Source organism: Arvicanthis niloticus, chromosome 6 (assembly GCF_011762505.2).
Source record: "Arvicanthis niloticus isolate mArvNil1 chromosome 6, mArvNil1.pat.X, whole genome shotgun sequence".
In the NCBI taxonomy this organism is placed as follows: domain Eukaryota; kingdom Metazoa; phylum Chordata; class Mammalia; order Rodentia; family Muridae; genus Arvicanthis; species Arvicanthis niloticus.
The window spans coordinates 24,123,333-24,146,124 of NC_047663.1; the positions used below are offsets into that span (position 1 = coordinate 24,123,333).

The following is a 22,792-nucleotide window of genomic DNA, read 5'->3' on the forward strand; positions in this document are numbered from 1 at the left end:
GGTGGCTATGTTATGGCAGAGTGTGACCAGGACTACTGTTAGTCTTGTCCTGAGGGTATATCTAGGGCAGATGAGGTGCTCTGACTCCCCAGGCACCCTACTTCTGTTCACACACTGGCGTGCCTCAGCTCTGAGGTGAAGAAGTTAATAAATTTAGGTCAGAGATATTTCTCTTTTATTATTCATTCAACAAATACTTTCCAAATAACTGTTTTATGCTGGGTACTGTGCTAGGTACTGGAAACACACAGGTGAACACAAACTGCTCTTTTGGAACTTGTCATCAAAGCAAACAAAGACTGTCACTCGAATAGCTGAACAAAGGGCTAGAGAGCCAGCTCAGTGGTTGAGCATGCATACTGCCTTTGCAGAGGACTTGAATTCAGGTTCCCAGCGCACACATCAAGGGGCTCACGGCTGAGTAGTCAACTAGAGTTCCAGGGGATCTGACACCCTCTTCTGATGTCTGTGGCCACCTGCCCTCATATGCACAAACAGTCACGCATACATATAATCTTTTAAAATTCAAATGGTTGCACAAACAAATGTGAATTATATGAAGACCTCAGAAAACAGGACATACAGCACTATGAAAAAAGCATAATGGGAAGGGGGCTGACCTGCTCGAATGTAAGGAATAAAGTCAGCATACAGAAGAGACAGAAGAAAGGACCAGCCTGGGGGTGGAAGACCAGGGGCAATACCACAAAAGCAAAGGCTAGGTGGCTACCTGTGCTGTGCTGCTGAGGCCTGAGACAAACTCGGACTCCTCCCTTCCTGGTCGAGAGCAGGTATGGAAATGCTCTGGCACTGTGCCTAGCTCACAGTTGGTGCTCTGTAATGTAAGTTCTCTTTCCCTTTCCCAAGCTGAGTTTCCCTCCAGGGACCCCAGGTTTCTAGAACAAAGATGCCGTACAGGCTTAACCTCTTCTGTCAACTTAGGTCCTAAACCCCAGCCATTTCGTTCTCAGTGAAAGACCACACAGGTCCTCCACGTTGATCCTATCACACGGGGACTGCGACTGACTTTCTTTGCACTGTACTTCCACGAAGGGTCTAGGTCTCAGGAGGAAAATGCTATCTATCCTAGCTCTGCTTCTGAGACTGGGCCTGAGAAGAGAGTGGAATCCTCAGCCGCAACCAGGGCTGCCCAGGGTGAATCCGAGTGTCTTAGGTGGGGAGAGGGAGGAGTGGGGAGATGGAGGGGCTGCTTACTAAGGCGGCATAGAGCCCAGAGCCTTCTCCACTGCAGACACCCCATCTGTCTCCCACAGAAGGCTTGGGTTGGAAGAGGTTTGGCGAAGGGGGGTTTGGTGGGTACAATTGCATGTCTATGAGCATGATGGCTAGCAAGAAAGGTAGTGGCCAGGGAAAGGAGTCGTCTGTGTGTCTGTCAGAGAGAGGGGGAGGGGATACCATGATACTATTATACTATCATGGATGTTGTATTAGTCACTTAGGCTAAACTTTGGACTGGAAAGTAAGAAAGATAAAAAGGATACCACATAAGCTGGGCACAGTAGTGTACACCTTTAATCTCAGCACTCAGGAGGCAGATCACAGGCAGGTCTCTGTGAGTTTGAGGCCAGCCTGGTCTACAAAGAGAGTTCCAGGACAGTCAGGGCTGTTACACAGAGAAACTCTGTCTCAAACAAAACAAAACCAACCAACCAACCAACCAAACAAAATACAAAACAACAACAAGAGGATACCACATGACTTTCTCAAGGGGCCTGTTTGATTTGAATTGCCACTGACCAGAATGTAAAGGGTTGCAGCCTTAATGTCAACAATGTAACAGAAGCGGAGCAGTTTGGAGGGCTGTGGGAAGGGCTGTTGCTAAGCCCAATGGGGTCAATTCAATACACCACCCTCTTCCCAGAAAACAGGTATTCTTCTTACCTTAAAATAATATTTAGAGGTTGGAGAGATGGCTCAGTGGTTAAGAGCACTGGCTGTTCTTTCACATGTCTTGAGTTCAAATCCCAGCAACCACATGGTGGCTCACACCCATCTGTAATGGGATCCAATGCCCTTTTCTGGTGCGCATGAAAACACACTCACATACATAAGATACATAAATAAATCTTTTAAAAATATTTACATTAAATTTGTCCAATTTCAGGGTGTTTTCTTTCATGTGTCACTTTATTTTTTAAAGATTTATTTATTTTTTATTTATATGAGTACACTGCAGTTGTTTTCAGACACACGCTAGAAGAGGGCATCAGATCCCATTACAGATGGTTGTGAACCACTATGTGGTTGCTGGGAATTGAACTCAGGTCCTCTGTCAGAGCAGTCAGTGCTCTTAACTGCTGAGCCATCTCTCCAGGCCCATGTGTCACTTTAATTGGTTCTGCTAAGGTCTAACAAGGTAAATGCTACTGCAATAGAGATTTAGTGATAACAAGTTTAAAAGATTAAATAGAATAACCCAAAATATAGGGGAGTAAGAATAGGTAAACTCAAGCCTTAGCCTTAACTCTTTTTGGAGATAGCATTTTGCTGTGAATCCTGTCTGGTCTGGTATTCATTATATAACCCATTCATGCTGGTCCACCTTGCCGCAGCCTCTTGAGTCCTTGGGTTAGAGGTGTATACTACCATGTCCAAGACTGACTTCTAATATAAACCCCTCTGAGTCTCATTTTTGATGATACTGTATAGTTTCCACTGCCAAATCAGTAATCAGTTGTTTTTCTGGTAAAGAGCTCAGAATTCTTTCCTAGTGACCAGAAAGCTCTGGGTAATTCCCAGGACCCTAGAAGGACTTCCTTTATCATAGCACCTCTAACATAACAACATCCAGACACCAGGATGAGTCTCTCAGACATAGAAATGTTACAGTGTGAAGGCACACGCCTTTAGTCCCAGCACTCAGGAGGCAGAGGCAGGCAGATCTCTTAGTAGTCTCAGAGATCTGTGGCCACATTGTTCTACACAGCAAGTCTCAGGACAGCCAGGGTTACACAGAGAAACTGTCTCAAAAATAAAAAGAACAAAATAAATGTAAGAGGGACTTGGACTGGAAATGGCTGAGAGTAGGGTGAGTGGAGAGTGAAAAAGCGCTAGCCTGGAATGCTAGCTGGTAGGTCCACTTGCATTGACCAGTGGATATCTCCTTCCCACAGTTCATGATGTAATTCTTTCCCTCTCTCCACCTATGCTTCAGAGAATAAAGTCCACAGCTTCCTTGTCTCACTCTTCCCTCCTCTTCCTCAGGTGTAACAGTCTGCAGGATGCAGCCTAATCTAAGAGCCCTCTAAAACAGGTGCCAAGGGAACTCAAGACACTGTTTCAGTTATTAAATATAAATAGACAGGGGAAAGGAACTGAATATAGAGACAGATATTATATCTCTCAGTCCCTGTGAGTTATTAGGAAGAAGGCAGTAATGGTTGCTAAGCAACAGGTCTCCACAGAGGACAAGGAACCAGAGGAAAAAAGCCTTTGAATATTGGGGTAGGAAGGTAGGGAAAAGAAGGGTCAAAGGACTCTGAGCTGGTGGACCAGCTGAGGGCAATGGTTAGTTTGTCCTCTGAGATGAGCTCTTCCCCTTGGCAAGCTCTGCCTGTAGAATCTTCAGGAGTGGTGGAAGAGGACTCAGGCACTACTCCTACCAGGAAAAGGAAACCTGGTCTCCATAGCAACCTAAAAACAAACCTGTCCTTTTTTTTTCCCTTTTTTTCATTATGACTTCTCAGTAAAGGCTTTTTTTAAAGCATAGACTATAGACCCCTTTTTCTGACCCTAAATTTCTGATTGTGAGGAGTAGTTACAGGAGTAGTTGCCACATGCTCTCTCTTGGCCTCAAAGTATTAAGACTTTAAATGGTCTGTGGGTGGAGGGAAGAGGAGAGAAAGAAGGAGAAGAGAGGGAGAGAGAGAAAAGGGAGGAAAGAGGATGAGAGACAGAGACAGACAGAGACTGGCTGAGACATTTAGGGAAGGGCTCTGGGTATCCTGACCTCTGTACCTTCTAAGGGGCTGCAATAGGCAAGGTTAAGTGGTGTCAGCTACAACTGAGCTTAAGCTGGTTTCTCTTTCCTTCTCTCCCCCTACTCCCATAGCTCTGGCTAGCTTTGAACTCACTCTGTAGACCAGGCTGGCCTGGGATCACAGAGATCTGGCTGCCTCTGCCTCCAGAGTTCTGGGAATAAAGGCGTGCCCCATCATGCCTGGCCCACACTTGTTTTTAAAGGGTCAGAAGAGCTTGGGTTGGAGGTCAGGAAATAAGAGAAGGACAGATTCTTCTGTTCCTTTTTGTCCACCCAGGCCCATCCTCCTAGACCAAGTCCATCATTGTGAAGACCCGAAAATGGAGATATAGAACATTAACGTATGTCAAGTATAAGTGAGTGGCACCGAGGGGCATAATCTGTTTTTCTAATATGACCACAAGCAGAGTGTTAGAAGAATTAGGCCGACAGCTGCTGGTTTTTCCCCCTTTCTCTCCCCCCTCCTCACTCTCCCTCTCCCTTCCTTCTCAGCATTTGCACACACCAATGGCAGCCGAGCACTGCTCTCGATTTCTCTTAATCTTCCTCCGCCATCCTGCGCTCTTTCCGCAGGCGGTGCTGCGGAGCCGGCAGAGCCCCGCGTCACACCTTACTGCTCTCTGAGATTGCTCCACAGAGAGCTCAAGGAGATGGCAATTCGGCGCTGATGCCGGCTGGCAGCAGTTGGGAGAGGGGAAGAAGAGAGGGAGGAGGGGAAGGGGGAAAAGTTGGCACGGATACCAAGTTTTTCCCTAGAGAGGTGTGGGGGGGGGGGGGGGCGCGAGCGAGAGAAGAGAGAAAATGACACAGAGAAAAGGAAACACGAAAAAAGAGCGAGGAAGGGAGAGAGGGGAGGGAGGAGAGAGGGAGAGAAAGGGAGAGAGAGAGAGAGAGAGAAAGAGAGAGAGAGAGAGAGAGAGAGAGAGAGAGAGAGAGAGAGAGAGAGAGAGATAGTTCAGACATCCACATGTGGGCATGCCTAGCCACCTGAGTCATGACCCTCTGTAGATCACACATCCCAACTGGGGCTCACTCACAAGCGCGCGCACGTGCGCGCCCCCAGTCAACCTAGAAGAGCAGCCCAGGCATGTTGTGTGTATTCCTGTGTGTGTGTGAGTGTGTACGCCTGTATGTTGTATCTGTTTTGGATCGCAGTAGAATGCAGTATGTAAATGAGATGGTTATTACCGCAATGTTCATCAAGCTGAGCCGAGAAGACATTAATAGCCTGATGAATATGCATGTGAATTTGTTAATTAAGTTAATTATTCTGCTGAAAATGCATTCGTCTTCCAAGGACATTTTCCCAATGATTTTTACATGCTCTAGCCATTAGTCATGCTATATTTTATCAGGGAAATGAGTTTGCTTAAGTTGTAAAAAAAAAGAGAGAGAGAGAGAGAGAGAGAGAGAGAGAGAGAGAGAGAGAGAGAGAAAGAGAAGATAAAAACGAAAGAGAAAAATCCGTTGAAGTTGAGAAGGGAAGGCATCTAAGGCTGGCCTGAAGTTGAAGGCCCAGCTGGGCTTTTGAAGCCTGCCCTCGATTTTTATGGGTATGTCACTCTACAATTTTTTGCCCTTTCTCTTTTTTTGATGACAAACTTTTTTTTTCCAGTGCCAAATTTCCAACACATTAATTAATTGTTGTAGCCAATTAACTGTAGTTGTGCAAATGAGTTTAGCACTAATTACCATGCAGTGCCTGTAATCACATAAAAAACTTGCTGAGAGAGAGAGAGAAAGAGAGAGAGAGAGGAAGGAAAAGAGAAAGGAGGAATGGGAAGGGAGAGGTGCCAGCAGAGGAGAGGATCTGGACTAGAGGATCCACCAAAGAGAGGGAACAAGCAGGATTTTGACATCTCCCTGTTAGGCAACATCCAAGCTTCCAGGAAGTGACTTCTCAGCTACATTCAGGGTGTCTGAGAGCAGAACATCTCAGTAAGGGCAGAGGAAGAAAGAGCCAATAGTGATCTGCTTTGAGCTAACAACTTCCATTACAAGACAAAAAGCTCAGAAAGGATACCTCTAGCCATTGCCTAGATGCTTCTCTCTCATGGCCAGAATTATTGAGTGGGATGGGGTGCCTGCCACTGGGAGACAGGCTGCTCCAAATAAGCCGAAGTGGGAGAGGGGAGAGAGAATGTCACTAGCTGGGAACTCTCAGAAGCCAAGCCTCCTCTCTGCAAGCTGGCATCTTTTTTGGTTTTGGAGACAGGGTTTCTCTGTTCAGCACTGGCTGCTGTCCTGGAACTCACTCTGTAGAGTAGGCTGGATTCAAAATCAGAGATCTGCCTGCCTCTGCCTTCTGTGTGCTAGGATTAAAGGTGTGTGCCACCACTGCCCAGCCCTATGTTGGCATCCTTACTATCCATCACAGATGGATCTTCATTTGCCATCTTCATTCAGTCTTGTGTCTAGAGACTGAGGGACATGTGATTTCCCAGCTTCTCTGGATGTAGATATCTAAGATATTGGGAAAAAAGCACAGAGGTAAAGTCAAGACTATGAGATTAACTGGCATTTTGGCTTGTCCCTTCTCCACAGTGCCTACGAAAAGTGTGTGTGTATGTAAAGGAAGTAAGTATAGTTTCCTTGTCATTAAAAGCAATAACAAAGTGTTACCCCTACAGAATAGAGCTCACTTGCTGTGGGCCAGTTTCCTCAGAGCTCAGACATGGACCTTTGACAGGCATTCAAAAGCTAGATCCTCCTTTCCCATTTCAGGTTGCAGGTCTGTAAGGACTTTGCTCAAGGGCTACATTCATTTCAGCCTCTTCAAAAAAGGAAGTAACTTCAAGGTTATTTGCTTTTTTTTTCTTTTTTTCTTTTTTTTTTTTTTGAGACAGGGTTTCTCTGTATAGCCCTTGCTGTCCTGGAACTCACTCTGTAGATCAGGCTGGCCTCGAACTCAGAAATCCACCTGTCTCTGCCTCCCAAGTGCTGGGATTAAAGGCATGTGCCACCACCGCCCGGCTTCAAGGTTATTTGCAATGGTGTCTTCACTGCTCTCTGAATCCATGAACAGAGGTTGTCTGGACCCAGACTACTCCAAGAATACCCTTGCCTCCAATATCTTTCTACCAGTACTGCCCCTACTCTTCGCAGAAACCTTAGTTAAGTGTAGAGAGCCTCCAGTCTGAGATGTTTAGTGTGGTATAAAGGGCTCAATTATCTTGGAATCTTCTTTGCCACTTAACAGCAAGCATGTGATCTTGGGAAAATAACTATGAGCCTGGTTTCCTCATTTACAAAATGAAGATATTAATTCCATGCCCAAAGGGTTAAGAAGTTTAATAATTGTGACTATAAAACACTCAACCAAGAGAAATGGGCGATTTCACTCTTGCCAGTGAGTACAAAATGAGAGAACTTTATTGATGGTTAAAAATGTTTGCTTACTGGGCATAGTACTGTATACTATTCCAGCACTTGGAAGACAAGGTGGATCACTGAGCTCAAAGCCAGCTTGGTCTACACAGCTTTGGCTTCTAGGCCAGACAAAACTACATAGTGAGAAGTTATCTCAAAAGAAGAAATAATAATGCTCAGAAAAAAAAATTTGTTCAGACACAAATGTTCAAGTTTATTTATAGCATGAAATGAAGAATTAGCCCAGATAACTATCAACAGATGAATGGATAAATTAACAATGGTATAAATTTGATGTGGGTGTGTATACCTGTAATACCAGCACTAAGAAGTTTTTCCTGCTTATATAGGAAATTCAAGGCCACCATGGGATAGATGAGACTGTGTCTCAAAAGTAATCTAGACTAGAACAGAATAAATTAAAGTCCTGGTGGCTTATCCATACCATGGACTAAATAACAGAAACCACTGGTACATACAAGAACCCAGTTGGATATCCATAATTATGCTGCATAAAAAATGCCAATCCTAAAATATTTTAAAAAGGAAAGGGTAATGGCACCAAGAATTAAGATCTAGGTAGGTGAGCTGGCAAGATGGTTCAGTAGATAGAGTCTGGCTGACAATGTCAGTTTGATAAGCTGAGTTTGGTCCCTGGAAATCATATAAAGGAAAAAATTACTCCATATTAAACATATAACTTGAGGGGGCAAAAAAGAGATGGAGGAATAGGTGATTTAAAAAAAAAAAACTCCACAGGGAATCCCATGGTGCTAGAATTACAAAGCATCCTTTCCTTCTTCCCTACCCTTTCCTTCCTGTGGGTACTGGAGACTGAACCCAGAGTCTGTGGATGCTAGGCAAGTGCCTCTACCATCAAGGTATACTGCTCCTTCTCTGCTCAGCAGTTTCATTGTAGGGTGGATATACAAATGTAAAACTGGAAATAAAACTGTGTGCACACATTTACCTACATGTGCATAGTCAGATACTTTGGGACTAGCGAGATAGCTCAGCAAGTCAAGTCTCTGCCACCAAGTCTGACAACCTCAAGTTCCATCATCAGGACACACATGATAGATGAAAATCAACTTCCATAGACCTTCATATACACGCTGCATATGCCACCCCCAACACACACACACACACACACACACACACATATGACAGAAATCTTCATAAGATTAATAGACTGCACTAATATCAATATTATATATTTTATTACAGTTTCGCAACCACTCAGGGGCCTCTCGCTTTTGTGTGTCTGTATTTGTGTATATACATCTGTGTGGGTACATGTGTGATTATGCACATAGATCCTAGAGACTGATGGGTATCACTCTTCACCTGATTTTTTGACACAGGATCTCTCACTAAACCAAAGAATCAATAATTGTTCAGAACAGCTACTTAGCACCTCTGGGAACCCACCTGTCTCCACCCTGCCCTAGTGCGGGGCTCCAGGTCTGTCTGTGAGAACGTGAACTCAGGCCCTCATGCTCATGTGGCAGACACACCAGCTCAACGAACCATTCCCCAAGCCTTTCTTTTTTTGAGACAGGGTCTCACTATGTAGTTATGACTAGCTAGAACTATGTACACCAGGCTGGCCTCAAACTCACAAAACCCTCCTAAATGCTATGACTATAAACAGGTATACCACCATACCCATCTTGTTTTGTTTTGCTTTGTTTTTTGTGATGGCAGGGTTTTACTTTACCCCTGGCTGATCTGGAACTCACTCTGTAGGCCAAACTGATCTCAAATTTAGGCAATTCTTTTGTTTTAGCCTCTTGAGTATTGAGATTACATGCATGTACAACTAATCCCAGATCTTGATATTATTTTTCAAACTAAAAGTCAGTCTATAATTATTTCAATTAAAAAAGTCTATAAAAGCGAGATATGGTGAAACAAACTTGTAACTTCAGTGCTGGGAGGTAGAGGCAGGAGGATCAGAAGTTCAATGTCACCTTCAACTATGTAACAGGTTTGAGATAGCCAGATCTCAAAGGAACTTGGGAGACTGAGGCAGACAAATCTCTGAGTTCAAGGCAGTCTGGTCTACAGAGCAAACTCTCAGACAGCCAAGACTACAAAGATAAACCTTGTCTTGAATAAATGAATTAAACCAAAATAAAGAAAGGAAAGCAAGCAAGCAAGCTACCTACTTTGATAAAGAATGTCTCCATAGTGGCTTGCCCTTGTATTTCTATTGTAGAATTCAAAAAAGGAAGATTAAGGCCAGGTATGGTGGTGCATGCCTTTAATTTCAGCACTTGGGAAGCAGAGGCAGGAGATGCTCTGTGAGCTTGAGGCTAGCCTGCATAGTAAACTCCAGGACAACAATGAGAGACCCTGTCTCAAAACACATACACAGACATAAAAAGAGTAAGAAATATTCTCATTACAAAGAGCAAGATTAATACTATTATTCTCATTAGAGCCCATCAGTAAAGTAATAACCATAAGGAGTGGACACTTACATCTGTTGCTCTAGTAATTCTATTAAACATGTGTAGGAAAGAGGCTGAAGACTTGGCCCAGTGATTAAGAACACTTGTTCTTGCTGAAGATCTAATTTGCTTCCTAGCACCCATGCCAGGGGGCTGACAGCTGCTTATAATAACAGCTCCAGGGGATCCAGTACCCTTTTCTGACCTCTGAGGCAACTGCACTCACCAACATACCAACAAGCAGACACAGATGCATAAATATATTATAAAATAAATAGGGGACTGGAGAGATAGTTTAGTGGTTCAGAGAACTGGTTATTTTTCCAGAGGACTTGGGTTAGATTCCCAGCACCCAATTGGCAAATCATAACCATCTGTAATTCCAGTTCCAGGGGATCCATGCTCTCTTCTGGCTCCATGGTCTCTTCTGGTCTCCACCTGCACCAAGCACTCAAGTGGTATGTAGACATATACTCAGGCAAAACACCTGTACATGTAAAATAATAAAATAAATAAATTAAAAATAAATAAATAAATAGTGATAAAGATATGGCTTAGTGGTTTGCTTGCTGCTTGTCTAGATAATCTAAGTTCAGTTGCTGGCATCTACATTGAGTAGCTCCAACTACCTATAATTCTAGTTCTTGAAGATCTAATGCTGTCTTCTGGCTTTAGGCCAACTCATGCCTTCTGCCTTTCCCTCCCCTGGTCACACACATACCAAAAAAAAAAAATAAAATAAATTCTTAAAATTAAAAATAAACAAACAAACAAACAAATAAAAATCCATAGGGTGGTACTGAGATGTCAGTAAATAAAGGCACTGCCTCCAAAGCCTGACAATCTGAGTTCAATTTCCAGAACCCACATGATAAAAGGAGAGTACTTATTCCCAAAATTCTCTCTATGCATTTAGTGGCATGTATACACACACACACAGATTAAACCGAAAGTAATTTTGATTACATCAATAACTCCAACATTCAGGAGATATCAGCAGGAGAATCACAAGTTCAAGTTTGCCTGGATTACAGTCAGTTTGAAGCCAGCCTGGGATGCTTAAAACCTATAAAAGGGGAGGTAAGTACTACAAGATGACTCAGCTGGTAAAGATGTTTCTCAGCCCAAGAACCTTACTCAGTCCCTGAAACCCGCATGGTGAAAGAAGAGAACCTAGTCCTGCAAGTTGTACTCTAACTTTCACATATACCCAGGCATCCACATTCCTTGCCTCCCAAAAAAGCTCAATGTCACCTTCAGCTACATAAGACCCTGCTTCAAAAACCAGAAACAAAGACAAAGGTGAAAGCCTGCAGTACTCAGCATGTAGCCAGAATGTTTGCATGAGCTGTGCAAGCTCCTGCTTTGAGCTACAGCTAAGGAAAAGAAAAAAAATTATGAAATGGTCACGTGGTCTGGAGAAATGGCCGAGGAGTTAAGAACACTCACTACTCTCAAAAAAGACCTAGGTTCAGTTCCCATCACCCACATGGTGGCTTACAACCATATGGTACACCAGTTCCAGAGGATCCAGTAACCTCTTCTGGCCTCTAGGCAGACCTGATACATACTTGGTGCATATACATATATACATACATACATACATACATACATACATACATACATACATACACACACACACACACACACACACACACACATACATGCAGTCAACACATTCATATACATAAAATGATTTTGGTGGTAAGTACTCTTAACTACAAAGTCATTTCTTCAGTCTGGAAGACTTAGTTAATTAAACCCAGGCATGGCAGTACACAACTTTAATCCCACTAAGGAGGCAGAAAGCCAGTCTGGTCTACAGAGTGAGTTCCAGAACGATCAGGGCTACACAAAGAAATCCTGTGTCAAAAAAACAAAACCAAACAAATAACACCCCAGACCCCCCTCCCAAAAAAAAACCCAAACAAAAGAAAAAAAACAACAAAAAAAGGAACTTTTTTTCATCTGTAACTTGAATTTCAGAGGATCCAATACCTTCTTCTGGCCTCCGTGGGTAGCAGACATGCAAAAAACAAAACAAACAAAAAACCACTCATACACATAAAACAAATCTTTAAAACTAACAATACAAATTCAGTATGCCTAGGTAATACAATACTTTGTAGACTTTAAACATATGCACAAAATACACACAATACAATGCTTAGTGCAAAGTAGGGTAATGTAAGTAAATATATTTGACAAACTAAAATGGCAGACAGGTGCCAGTTGCTATACCTCCTAATGGCTATTGCCTTCAGATCTATCCCGGATGAAGCTATACTTGCAAGCAGAACAGTGACTTACAGGTGCTCTGGAAGAGTAGCTTTTCTCTTGGCTAGAGAGGCAGAAGTTGGAACACTGATTTCTTTTTTTTTCCCCCACTTCCCTTCTCCCTCTTGCTCTGCCCCTGCTCCCTCCTGGGCCCCCACATGCTCAGGCCCAAATTAGACTGTAGCTGTCTTCAGACATACCAAAGAGAAGAGGGCATCAGATTTCATTACAGATGGTTGTAAGCCACCAGGTGGTTGCTGGGATTTGAACTCATGACCTACCTTAAGAGCAGTTGGTGCTCTTAACCGCTGAGCCATATCACCAGCCCAGGGAAGCTGATTTCTTAGAGGGTTGAAAAGAGAGACTGCGGCTACTTCCTCTTCCAGGGAACTGCCACACTTCTTTCACATCATTAAGAAATGTCTGGACCATCTCCCAAGTTTGTACGTATGTGTATGCGCACGCACACACACACAAAAATAATCTTTAGGGAATCATGGAATATTTGAAGCAATGTCAGGGTCTGGAGAGATGGCTCAGTGGTTAGAAGTCCTTGCCACTCTGGCAGAGGATTTGGGCTGACTCCCATCAGTCACATGGCACCTTATAAACCATTTATAACTCCAGGAAATCTGATGCCAGCTGACTTCTGTGGGCACTAGGTACGGGCATAGTATAGAAACAGACATGTAAGTGAAATGTCCACACACATAAAAATAAAAACTAACAGTGCCCTACTGTATCAGAGACTGCTGATTCAGACCACTCACGGACCAGGTTTTATACACTCTTTGATGAAATTTTCACAATCTTGAAGAATAATAGGTTATTTGCATTTTTTCATGTTTTGAAATAGTGGAATTAAGAGATCTTAATGTAGATTTTAAGCAGTAGAATTAAAAGAAAGGCACTTGGACCAAAAAGTAAGACATGCTCCCAACAATGTAGGTGTGAAGGCTTCTCAAAGGACCCATCCCCTTATCTGCATTTCAGACTAGGAAAGTGTTGTGGCTTGAAATGACTTCCAAAAGGTAAGTGCTGGTGGAGCTGGCATCAGAACCAGGAATGCCTGTGAAACCTGTGACCCAAACACTATAAAAACCATTTCAAAGTCTCAAGGAGTCCTATACTGTGTGGAAACTGCTGGAGTGAGGTGCAGGAGTTCTGGAAGAGGAACCATTTCACCTAATAGTCTTTGGGTAGGTACAGACTTAAACTCATCACAGGCAGGACAGTATCTGTAGAGAACCATTTCATTTCATGAGTTCTTTAATAGATTTAACTCTAGGGCTGAAGAGATGGCTCAGCGGTTGAGAGCACTGACTGTTCTTCTAGAGGTCCTGAGTTCAATTCCCAGCAACCACATAGTGGCTCACAACCATCTGTAATGAGATCCAATGCCCTCTTCTGGTGTGTCTGAAGATAGCTACAGTGTGCTCGTCATATACATAAAATAAATGAATAAAATTTTAAAAAATAGGTTTAACTCAATCCTTTCTGCTAAAACCAAATCCCTTTTCCTCTCTTCCATTTCCGTGTGGATGGTGAATAGGTCCATGGTTCTCTTTCATGAAAAGTCCTAAGGAGATGTCGAGTGGGGGTTCTCTCTAGCTCTGCTGAGATTTTGACTAGGATGCTTCTCCTTCCTCAGGCACTTGGATCTACCCCAAGTTATCAAACCAAGAGGAATGCAGGAGAAAATAGACCATGGAAGACAAGCAGAAAGGAGAACCCCAACCAAATTGAGGCAGGGAGCTGGGAGAATGCCTGGAATCTCTAAGGCCTTAGCAGGTGAAAAGTTTTCTCAATAGGCTAAGCAGCAGGCTTCATGTCTCACATCAACCCTGCTGTGTGGTCTTGCCACTATCTCTCAAACTGTATCTTCTGTTTCCATATGACTAAGGTTACCTTGTTCAGATTGGGGTAGAGAGCTGTAGATTCTGCCACAATGTATTCCTTTCCATTCCAATACTATCTTGCTGGATTTGCTCAAGTTTAGACAGTCCAATGAAGGACTACAGAGACAGGCAGGGAAGAGGATAATTTTGGCAGGAGGATGTCAAGATTGCAAGGCTAGGTCCAGAGGAGCTCTTCTGGGATCCAAAGCTCTTTCTTCTTTTCTCTTCATACAAGAGCACCGAGGAACAACTGGGTCTACGGCCATACCACCCTGAATGTGACTCATCTCATCTGATCTCAGAAACTAAAGGGTCAGGCCTAGTTAGTACTTGTACTGTAGAACAACTGGGGCCTAAGACTGGACACTAGCCATGTCTCATTCCTCCCTTCTGTTCTTCATGCACTATTCCACTCTGGTCCAAAGCATGCCTACTCTTCACTTTGGTTTCCCTTGACCCATCTACCCTAAGGATAGGAGAGAGTTAATGGCATGATATGGGTAAGCTATAAATTTCCCATCAGTGTGGAGAGAACAGGATTGTTGGCAGGGAGGGGGCTGGGCTGGGGGGGGGGGAATCTGGGAAAAAGCCAGGAGGTTGTCTCTAGGTAACAATAAACACTGCAAGCAAGGAGCAGCTGTTACACTTACTCTCTCTGCATCACAATGCTGAAATAACACTAATAAAACAGTGTGCCCAATGCACAGGCATACACACACTTAGGGCCAAAGCCCTAGTCCCACCTCTAGGGCTGCCCTCTGCTCCAGATCAGGGTGCATGATGCCACAGACACAGTCTTCCAGGCCTGGGCATAGTATAGGGAAGGATGATGCTGGTGAGTGCTTCCTAATCTAAAGGCAGGTGTGGGTTCAGGCTAGGCTGCAGAGGCTAGGAATACAATTCAGACTGTGGAGTTTTAGTGGTAGAAATAATTCAAATTCAGGTATCTGTCAGCTGGGAAGAAAGGAAGAGAGGAAAGAGGAAAGAGGAGAGAGGAGGGGATCGAGAATGAGAGAGAAATGAGTAGGGAGAGATAACTATGTACCGTGTCTGGTAAGACTGAAGGTAATCAGGTGGCCATGAATTGAGCTGGCTAGTGGGAGGTCAAAGAAAAGGGAGCAGAGAGAGGAATCTGAGAAGGAAAGGGATCAAGAACAGAGAATGTATTTTTCCCAGAGCTAAAGTCCCCATGACTGCCTACAAACTCTGTATATCTAGGCTCCCTCTTAATACAAGCTTTATATCCAAGGCCACATGATGTGTTGGTTTAATTCAGAATTAAGCTTTAGTACAGGTCCCATAGCTCCTCATACTGCCATAAAGGAGGAAAAGTAAAGTTGATTCCACCTTCCTGAATCAAGAACATTCATCTGTCTTTCTCCAACTAAAGCCATCTTTGGATTTATTTCCAGGTGTAGCTAGGAAGAGGACCCTCACTCTGGCTAGAAAACAGACCTTCCAGCAATAAAAGAAAGAAAAACAGATAAACAAGAACTCATGATCCATCGCCAAACACTTGCCCAACCTTCTCTTCTATGAGGTCAGAAGCCAGGGTATTTACTGTCATGTGCCTGGAATATACCGATATCCAAAGTCCCTACTGTTCTCTCTCCTTGCCAGTCCCAGTCTGAGAAAGGATGGAGGAGATGCATGTTGCCCATCTGACCAGTGACAGAGAAGAACATCAGCACTGTGAACACCTGTGACTGCAGCCATTTCCCAGCCTATACCAATACCCTGTTCAGCAGTCTGAGTGCCTCTCTCTGGTCCAAGGTGTCTGATTCTATTGAGGAGAGCACTAAGCACAATCCTTCCTGGTTCTGGTCTTGTAGTAGTAGTTGTCTTGTTTTTGTTTTTCCTATTAAATTTTGATGGGGACGGAAGGATGGTTCAGTGGTTAAGAGCACCTGCTGCTCCAGGTTCAGTTTCCAGCACCCACATGGCAGCTCACAACCATCTGTTTCAGGGGATCTATTGCTCCTTTCTGGTCTCCAAAGTACAGTAAACACAGACATACATGTAGGACACACACACAAACATTCAAAAAGAATTTTATTGTTTGTTTGTTTGTTTGTTTGTTTGTTTTTCGAGACAGGGTTTCTCTGTATAGCCCTGGCTGTCCTGGAACTCACTCTGTAGACCAGGTTGGCCTGGAACTTAGAAATCCGCCTGCCTCTGCCTCCCAAGTGCTGGGATTAAAGGCGTGCGCCACCACTGCCTGGCCAAAAAAGGAATTTCTGACAGTAGACATAGTAGTACATGCTTATATTTTTAGCACTTTGGGAGATGAGGCAGGAGGTTGAGACTTGAAATTCAGCTTGGACTACATAATGAGATTCTGCCTTAAGAACAAAGACACAACACCTGCCCTTCCCCCTTAAAATTTTTGTGTCAACTGGGTACACAGAGTCCTAGGCAGGCGACTGAGGGATGACAGTAATAGCTGTTTACCAGGAAAACCTCTCTTTTGGAAAGTGCCCAGGACTCCTGACTGTCCTGCCGTAAATGCATGTCTAATGTCCTCTGTGTGGGCAACGTCTCGGTCTTTCCTCATGAGAAGTCTCATGGGAAGCTCAGCTTCTCCTGGTCAATTCTTTACCACTTCTCCTTTTCTTTTCATAGCTGGGACATCTCCTAATCTAATGAGAGATTTTTCATCTACAGAGCTCAGAGTGGGCAGGACTGGGGCAAAAGAAAGCTCTAACAGACTTGATCCCCCTTCCCCTCTGTTGTTTTCATGAACCACCCCCATTGCTGTGAGTCACCAGAACCTTAAGCTCTGCTGAGCTGCCAGCAGCCTTCTTCCTCCCCCTCTTACAGACAGGCAAATATGTATCTATAAGCCCCAGTGCCCACAACTTCCTACCACAGGACCACTCTATTTCATCCCTAGGAATCCACAATGCAGACAGAGAGGAGTGAGCAAAAGAGTGTGAGACCCTAGTGTGTGCTCTGTGCAGAAAGCTGGCTGCCTGTGCAGTGGAACAGGATCACCAGCCAGGCGAGCTGGCTCACTTGGGCATGAAGCCATCAGCATGTAAGAGGAAGAGGACAGGGTAAGAATTCTGCTTCAGAAACAGACATCTTCTGCTTTCTCCTCTGGCCAGTGAGCACAATACCACCTGTCACTGTCTCTCTCTCCTTTCTGTCTAAGGCCCTGGAAGACACAGGGGAAATCTGTACAACAGCTTTCTAAGTATTGGGTGAGAGGTCCGGATTTCTAGATCTATTCTCACCTAAGGGAAAACTGAAGGGAGGAGGAAGAAAGGGGCCCCAATTAGAGCAAAATCTAAATACTAGGCCAGTGCTGACTAATCCCAGAAGGTAATAAATTCTGGGTACTGCTATCTTTTTCTACTATATATATTTCATATCTAAGGATTTTCCCACAAGGGCCTGAGTTTCTTCTGGACTTCATAGCAGGTTCTAGACTTGGACTTAAGGCTATAGATCTGACACTCTGGGGGTAACCTTGGACATGGATGGTAGACCTGGCAGAATTAGAAGGAGGGAAAGTAGCTCTGTTCTTCAAAGAACATCCAGAACGTAAAGCAACTGCTTCCCTATGCCTCCGATACCTGGAGTAGAGATGAACCAATTACCAAGACTAATAAGACAGGAGGGGGCTTGTACACAGAAAGTAGATACATTTCTCCCTTTGCTTTGTGCTACCTTCACTGCTCTGTATTTCAGACTGGAGAGAGCATCTCTGTGAACAGTAGCCACCTATTCTCAGACAGTATTCACTAGACTGCCCTGCACTACATTGAGGAGCCAGTCCCATGGTTGGAACTATAGGTCTTAGTTCTAAAACATCAGCATTGTCTTCCTCATCTCCCTGAGAAGGACAGGTTTTGGCACAGGTTCTTGATACCAACAGCCCTGAGGCACTTGGATGCAGGATGGGGCCTAGAAGGATTTTCTTCCAGACTGTCCTAGGGGAATATGAGGGCCTCTCACCCTGTCTGTGAGTAACAGACCATGACAGCCCTTGACAGTCTAAAGCAGATCAGGATAAGGTTGGAAGTTGCAGAGGCAGATCCCGCTTTTCTCAAGGGTCTGGGGGGTAAAAACAGGTTACTAAAATAGAAGACAGTTCTAGGAGTGGAAGGCAGGTGAGGCTGAGAGTTGGAGAGCGTGGTTTCTATTGGCATTGTCTTAACCCCTCCGTCCTATCTTGCCTCCAGTTTAGCCTCATGAAGCACAGATCAAAGAATGTTTAAGATTTTGAAAAAAATCAGGAAAATGTTGACAAATGCCACCTTTGGCAACCTGGTAGGAAATCCCTCCAATACCTTCCTTCACCCTTCTCTCCCTGGCCCCAGCATATAAACAATGAAGGAAATAAGGGAACAGCGATATAGACAGCTGGAAATGTGCCGTGCTCTCCAGGATAAACCACCACTGCAAGAGCCAGAAGGGACCTAAGACTCTATAGTCAGGATACTACATGGATCCAGCAACATTTCTAGCTTATTTTACAGGGCCTTGCATTTGACCACTGTCTCCATTGTAGTGATGGGACACGAGGTATAAACCACCCTTGACATTTTAACATAACTGTTTTCAATTGCTTTTATTGTAGCATGGAAACCTGTGATAAGTTTTCTACCAAAAAACTTTACTCTTACTTGGGAGATTTGCCTTTTGGTTAAGTAGTTGAGGTAGCTGAAGTATTTCTTTCCCTTAGACCTTAAAACATGGCAGAATTCTAGAGAGAGGGGCTGAAGGATAGTGACCTCGGGAACAGGCCACACAAAGGGGATGTTCCCCCATCGTGTCTCCTATAAACTATCTGCTGGCTTTCCTAAACTGCTCCAACACTCAGGAGACAGTGACATGAGACTTCAGGCAGCGGAAGCCAGAACATACTGCTTTCGGTTTTTCACGTGACTCTCTTCCCTCCTTACCTACCTGCTTTTTCTTGCCCCATGCTCCCAGGAACTCTTCAAATCTAGATCATAAAGCAACTTCAGGACAGGATCCAATTGGTTCTTCCTTTCTGGGTCTTGGCTTTCACATCTGTATAATGAAGGAGTCAGACAAGATGAGCTGCAAGTTCTCTTCCCTATAACACTAATGTTCTAAGATTTAGACCCAAACTCACCAGATCTCAGTTGGGTGCCATTTTGCATGTAAGACCATGGTACTTATTTCCTATAGAAATGTATAGAAATGGCCCCAGACTCAGCCCTTTTCAGATTTCCTCTGCCACAACCCCAGGTCCATGGTCCCTAGTTCTTATCCTCTCTCTTCAGAGACCTCAAAGTTCTACCCCACTTCCCTTCCATATTGTTATGCTCTCCAAAGATCAACCCATCTAGTCAAAACTGCAGGAGCAAGAACGCAGCCTTACCTACGATTCTGGCTGCAAATTTAGGCTGCAGACCTGAGTCAATCAGCACAATTCCATCTCTTTTGGAGGTCCTGGCAGTTGGGGGAAAATCCTGGCACCTTTCCCCAGTGCCTCCCCTTCTCCTCCACCTAGCTCTTCTCCATGCCAGAACACAAAGTGGCCAGTGATTGATGGGCCCGGGTTCCTGGTAACCGCACCCAGTGGCCCAATCCTCCTCCCTTATCCAATCCCTCCCCTGTCCCTATTCAGAGATCAGATTGTCTCATGTTGGTCCCTGAGGTCCCATTAATTAAAAATACATCCAATTAAATGGCAGGTGAAAACGTGCTATTGGCGCTCTACACCCCCCTGCCTCAGCTTGGTCTTTCCACCCCCAGCCCCCCTTTTAAGGCTCAGCTGTGCTTTGAGCTGAGAAAAAAAAAAGATGTGGGGAGAGGGAGAGAGTAGAGGAAGACATAGGGTAGGAGTATGACATGGGGGTGTGCTTGAACCTCTGCCAGGGTAGCATGTGCCAGTCTGGGAGGGTGGCACCATGCCCTGGTGTCTAATTTTTTGAGGTGTGAGTAGGTTAAGTCGGCTAGGCACGCACCTCCATTTCTCTTAAAGGGGCAGAGGGCAGTTAGAGTGTATGGCTAACTGTACTGCCCTGCTTCTGAGTTTGACAGGCAAGGAACAAAAGTAAACGGCAGAGGAATCTTTATCTTTGGAGTGGGTAAAATATTCAGGGTGGGAAGGGTCTGACTTGTCTTGCTATACCTACCTCTGCTATTCTCCAATCTAGGAAGATAAAGAGCAACTAGCTAGGACTCAGGTGGCAAGGCATGGTGACATTCTGGAGCTTGGCTATGCCTACCAATGCCTACAAGAAAGCTAAGAGAAAAATGAAGAGAGGAGGGAAGGAGCCATAATTTGGGTGGCAGGCAGCAGATAGGACAGATAGGATCAAACATACACAGATGGATGTTCATGTGGACACCATGTCCCTAAGCACCTGAAGCTCAAGGGACCTGTCCTGCTGACTCTTTCTGTAAGCAAACCCAGCAGCAGTAGCATCAGCTCACCACAGCCTGGCTGTCTAGTAGGCTGTCCCTAGTGTTTCCCAATCACTGATTGGCCTGGCTTCTTCCATTGTATGTAGTCCTAGCATTTTGCCAGTTAAGGCATCTACCTCCACCCAAAGTCCTCCTCTGGCCTCAAGTGATACAAGTCTACTGGACACTGAGCACTGTTAGAAAAGGACTCGCAAAGGAGTGTCTGAGGGTAGCACTCAGAATCAGGCATGAGCGAGGGTGCCAACTCAGGGTTTCGGCCTGGCTGCCTTGGCAGCCTCAGCACCTCCTCACTTCACTTTAACGCTAATTGGAGATTTTAATCTGCACTGCTGCTCTGCTCGGGGTGCTGGGGGGAGCACCAGCTGTGCAGTAATTCCAGCAGCACCGACTGTTTAATCAAGCTGTCCTCCTGGGGAGGGGCCTTCAGGCATGGGGGAAGGAGGAGAAGGAGGAAGACCCTGTCATCTCCCTGAGCCTGTTCATTCTGACTGAGTATAAACTGTGGGGTCCCCACAGGACCTCAAGCCACTTGGCATGCCCAGCGAGTCATGGCATGGCACAGGGTAGACATGAGGCTTATACCCAAAGCAGTCCTCACCATGCTGGTTTTTTGATACAGTTTTTTGGCTCACAGCTCTCTGGAGTCCTGGGTGTGGTTTGCCCAATCAGACACAAACATCTATTAAACTTGAATTCTATAGGTTTGGGGGCGGGGTGGGTGCTGTCAGGGGGAGAGATGAGGTAACCCGCTTTCTTAGACTCCATTTTCTCAATACTTTCTCACAAACAAAGATACTTTCCTTTGAATACTTGTAGAAAACCGTCTCCCTTCCTAAACCATCCAACACCACCCTCCTGGACTGGAACTCAACATCTTGGGGGGATGGGGACAGTGGGCTGGACAGCTGGAGCCAGGCATTCCGTGAGGAAGAGATAGCACCTGGAACTCGAGTTCAGCTGGGTACCCACCCAATCGGCAGGCTTAAAGGACCAAGTGTTTAGGCCTCAGGCCATTTTAAAGGAATAACAAGTGGTATCAGTTATTTTTCTGGCTTCTGGGCAAGGTTTTCTGGCTCTCTGGGAGTGTTTCTGATCCGTTCCCTGGAAAGAGTGCCCTCATCCATCTGTTTCCTAAGGGGCTTGAATTTTAATTGGCCAACAGTGCCCTCGTGTGATATAAATAAGAACTGCAGTCGCCCCACTGGTCAGACCGCCTGGCTGACAGACAAGTAGCAGTTGTAAACAGTGGCATTCCTCATCAGGGAAGTTCATGGGTTTGTACTACCTGACTACTTCCTGAGACATTTCCTGTTTTCTAACATCTGCTTTATCTCTCTTATCCACTCTGACACACATGCTTCTAGGAAACAGCACCTGATTCATCAGGCACTCATTTGAACCTGCTGCTTTGGCTATCTGGGTTGCAGAGGTGAGAAGCACTGCCGAGAGAGAAGCCAGAAAGTCAAAAGGATAAGGCAGGGTCACCTCTAGCATCCAGGAGGCAGGAAGATGTTTTAAGCCCCGACAACTCTCCATAGGGTCCAGAATAAAGCTGACATCATACTTAAAAAAAAAAAAAAAAAAAAGAGTAACATCTAGTGGTTGACTCTACCCTAGAGCTATGTCTTTTCCACTCCCTGGGATATGTGGGTGTTAGGGACCTCAGAGGCAAGACGCTGGTCCTAAGGAATAGACACTAGATAAACACTCTCAAAAGCCTTCAGAATTCCAGCTTTCAAGAGGAGGCTATGTGTACTGGATTGTTCTTCACCAGTATCAAAGTCTGTTTAGTGGTCCCTTCGAATACCTACTAAACAGGAGGGAAACGGTTCTAAACTACAGAAAAGAGATGGGCTCCTGATGGACACTAGATGGCCATCTCTGAAGACTAGTACTTGGAAACTACTGAGAAAAAGAACTGACTCATAAACGACTTCCATTTTTGGAGACAGTGAACAACAAAAATATTTCTTGAGAAATTAGATGTAGAACCTATAGTCCTAGTTCATATGAGAGGCAGCGAGAGGTAAGACACACACACAAGAGATAGAGAGACAGAGCTAGAGGCCATCGTTTCTGAGGTGAGGGAAGCAGCATACCTACTAGCAGGGAAGGAGGGTAGAGATGCCGGCTCTCATAACAACAGAGGTGCAGGCCTCCACTTCTAGTGTCTCATGCAGTGTCTGGATAGGTGGAATTTTCCACTGAACCTGAAAGAAGGCAGTGAAGCTCATTAGAGGCAAGAAGTGACAGTAGTGTCCTATCTTGACTTAAAGAAATAGAAAACAAAACAAAAAACAGCTTTTTGGGGAAAAGTGTTTTGTGTATGAAGAGGTATGGGTGAGGGAGACACTCTTCCTAAAGGAGGCTGAAAGTAACTGAAT

At 44.7% G+C, this 22,792-nt stretch overlaps 1 protein-coding gene across 3 annotated transcripts in view; it reads right to left on the reverse strand.

Annotated features, from left to right (window-relative positions):
- Positions 1-7,558: 7,558 nt before the first annotated feature.
- The window catches only part of Cdk12 (cyclin dependent kinase 12), a 78,622-nt gene continuing 63,388 nt past the window's right edge, over positions 7,559-22,792 (reverse strand). For 2 of the 3 annotated variants that reach the window (XM_034505757.2, XM_034505756.2), the window contains 3 exons: positions 22,508-22,618; positions 18,915-19,022; positions 7,559-10,312 (listed from right to left, as the gene is read on the reverse strand). The gene's annotated coding sequence lies outside the window, so the exon portion shown is untranslated. The remainder of the gene's footprint in view (positions 10,313-18,914; positions 19,023-22,507; positions 22,619-22,792) is intronic. The other variant, XM_076935843.1, reaches the window with a different exon arrangement.